This window comes from Apteryx rowi, unplaced genomic scaffold (assembly GCF_003343035.1).
Source record: "Apteryx rowi isolate R43461 unplaced genomic scaffold, aptRow1 scaffold_326, whole genome shotgun sequence".
Classification (NCBI taxonomy): Eukaryota; Metazoa; Chordata; class Aves; order Apterygiformes; family Apterygidae; genus Apteryx; species Apteryx rowi.
The window spans coordinates 291,537-295,046 of record NW_020449708.1 but is presented as its reverse complement, the minus strand read 5'-3'; positions in this window follow the sequence as shown (position 1 = coordinate 295,046).

The following is a 3,510-nucleotide window of genomic DNA, read 5'->3' as shown; positions in this document are numbered from 1 at the left end:
CGCCTGCCTCTATAGCCCAAGTCCGTAACTCCTCTGGCACCAAATCCGGCCCAGCAGAACCGCCTGCAGTCGCTTCCCGGCACAAACGCTCTCCGCCTGCTCCCYGTGGTGCCGCTGGCTGCAGCCGCAGCTCCCCTGGGCTCCGTGCGAGTAATGGCAGCRCTGCAAGGGAAGGCTGGTGCAGCTGCAGCGGGGCTCATAACCCCCCCGCTGCGGCTAGTGTCTGCTCTGCCTGCTCTCACTGCTGCACCTCTCTACCAGCCGGGGATTATGCCTTGAGCTGATATTTTCTTTTAGTCGGTATTTACAGTGTTAGCTAAGCTTTAACTCACGAGCAATGCCCRCTCACACCCCTCCCTGAGCTTCGCATCTCCCCAGCCGTCCGACCCCTGTCACGTCCCGGGACTCTGCGCACAGGGCTGCTCCGTGCAAGCACTGCCCCTGCCTGCAAGCTGCCCCCCCAGCCCCGCTCTCCCCACCTGCACCGGAGAGGTGGCGGTGGCAGAAAGGCAGTGGCTGAACCCTTCTGTGCCTTCCTGAAAGCACGCGAGTGACTTTTAAACACTGCGATTCATTTGGCAGAAGTGATGCACGATGGTGCCAGGACAGAGCRGTTCGTGCTGGAGGAGTGAGTAAAGCCACCTCCCACGTCGCCAGAGGCTGCCTGGTGCGGTGGCACACTGCGGCGAAGGTCCCCGCTGGAGGAAAGCCTGGTGACGGAGTGCACCRGCACTCTGCCTCCGGTGGTCTTTACACCGGGGCACGTGGCCTGAGCACCCCTGCTCACCGGCCACAGGACCGGGTGCGGGCAGCTGCCGGGGCCGGGCGAAAGCAGAGCGGCAAAAGGCTCAGCCCCTGCCGGCAGCCCCCGAGCCTGGGTTATCAGCTGCCCTGGGCTGTACCGCGTCTCCTCTTCTGAACCGCAGAGCTCACAGTTATAGCAAAAGTATTCACAGGGTGGAAAAAGCATCAGGCAAAGAGATGGCAGAAACGTCTCCATCCAAGGCAGTTTAACACACTTCCAGCACGCAGAGCCGTGAAGCGTGAATCTCATCCCACCAGCCCGGGCCACGCACGCCACGGCTCTGCCCCGACGCAGCGGCACGGCGCTCCCCTCGGGCCGGAGCAGGGGTCCCTGCTCTTCCTTCTGCAAATCCTGCCTGGGAAGCTCTCGCCGGCTTTGGAGCGACCACGGTCCCGCTGAGCGCTCTTCCCAGCAGGTGGCATGGCACGATCGCTAACAGCAGCCTTTCCCAGCCCTCCGCAAACTCCCGCAGATCTGCCGAGGTCCCACAGAAAAGAGCTTGCTTCCCTTTCCGGGCAGGGAGCAGGAGGCACCACTTCTCCCAAAGCTGCCTGGCGTGCCTAACTGCGAGCCCGCACTTCCAGAAGCAGGCAGAGCTGTCGGGACACGGGAGATAACTTCAATGATCTGAACACGTGCAGCTGGCAATGCAGGAAAAGTTACCCCTGGGCAAGATCCACCGTAAAATAATGCGGATCCTTGCATGGGCCAGGAAGGAGAGGGACTGAAATCCTATGTATAATTCTGCCAATCCTTCTGCCTTTCGGCTCATTTTCTTACCRAGCTGTATGGTCAGACGTGGCTCCGAGGACGGGATTTGTCTCAGGAGCAGCAGAAGCACTGTCATTCATGCACAGCATGTCCTGCTCGTGGGCTCGCGGCATCCTCCCATCCCTGCAGGAAGTTGAAGCAACAGAGATGACACAGAAGGGGCACTTCAGGCAGAATCAAGCTGCTGATGCAGGGAAACTTCTAAGGAGTCAGAGACCTGGATCCAGCTCTGCCCCCCTCCTTGACCTGCATCAGAGCCCGGTTTGCTGCCGACGCTTCTCAGGGAGGTGCCAGGCTTTATGGGGCAGAGGGGGAGAAGTACCCTTCCCGACTGCACCATCCTCCTCATCCTCCTCCAGCCCTGGCAGCAGGAGCCAGGACCCTGACTCTCCAAAGCCTGTGTTTGGTGTAAAATTAATCACTCCTCTCTTGGGTCTGGAGCCAATTTCGCTCTGATCGGACAGAGGGAGAGKGAAAATGCTGCATCCTTGCAGGCTGCGTGACCCCAGGGGCACGAACTGCGGGCAGGAGGCTGGGCTGGCCCTACCGACACGCTCCCACCTGGGCCACCATCCCCGCGCAGCTGGTTCAGTGACCTCGGCGCACAGGAAAACCTGTTTCTTGGCAGGTCCCCGGGCAGCGGGGAGGGAGCAGGGCCCTGGCGGCAGACTTTCTGCACAGCAGCAGGGCACAGAGCCAGCTCGAGGCGTCCCCGCATGCAGGTGAGCACCCATGTCCCCACCACCCCCATAGCCAGCGGCTGCAGCAGCTTGCACAGAGCTGCCCCGGGCCTGGATTGGCGCAGGAGAGCCCAGCTCCATTCCCCAGCCCAGTTCCTGGAGTTTGTGCTCAAGATGAACCTGCTGAGGGCTGAGACGGGGCTGGGGGCTGTGCCAAGAGGAGCGGAGCGGAGCTGCCTGGGGTAGCACCTGTGCTTGTGGCCCCACAGGGAGAGCAGCGGGGAGTTCCTCGCAAACGCTGCCTTGAGTAAAACCCGCACAGCGGCTTTCCTGGTGCTCCTGCCTGCTCCGCTGCGTGCGCTTCCAGTGACCTCTGCTCGGCCGTGGGCAGAGCAGGCAGGGCTCCCCTTTGCGACAGCAGGTTGTAAACCAAGCAGCACCTTTCCCGGAAACCTGTAAAAGTCTCTGTGTGGGCTGAGTTTAACTGGACACAGAGCCTGCTACGTCCTGCCCTGCCGCCCAGCAGCGCCTCCACGACGGGGTGGCTGTGAGTGGACTTGCTGCAGAGTACCATAGTTCTGGCAGATAAATTGCTCTTGTTGCAGGGAGGCAGATCCGGGAGATGCTGTCCGGGCTGCAGCTTGCGCTGGCACAAGGCACCATCACTACTGCGAGCGCAGCCTGCTGTCCGGAGCCGCTAGCCCCGGATCAGCCTTGGTGGGATCCCGGCTGTTTAGGCAGGATGCTCTGCGGCCCGTGTCCCTGGCCACGCTTCTGCACCAAGCCACGGGCAGCGGCGTTTCCTGCCCTGCAGCCGCAGGCACTCTCCGGCCTGACCCGAGGCCCTGGCTCGGCCTCGCACGCTCTGCCCGCTTGTCCCCGGCAGGGCTGGTGTGCCGGCCGGCTGCTGCGCTCCGCTGCGGCACGGTGCAGGGAGCCGGCGAGCCTCTCCGGCAGCCCCGTGYGGGGCAGCCTCTGCGCACCCCAAAGCGCCGGCCGCGCCTGCGGGCCTGCACCGTCCTCGGGGAGCCGATCCAGGCCGTATTCACCCCAGGGAAAATCCTGCTTTTGCAGAGAACAGACCCCCTGTCCGGTTCTTGGAAAGCGAGTGCTTTCCGTGTCCCGCCCGGGGTGGCCCGAGGACACCTCATCGGTTTTATTTCCACCTGTTACAGACCTCCTCTCCCCACCCGGCTCCCGCTGAAGCCTCGCATGGCCGAGCAGCACCGCGGCGCCCCCCGCGCCCCCTCCCCC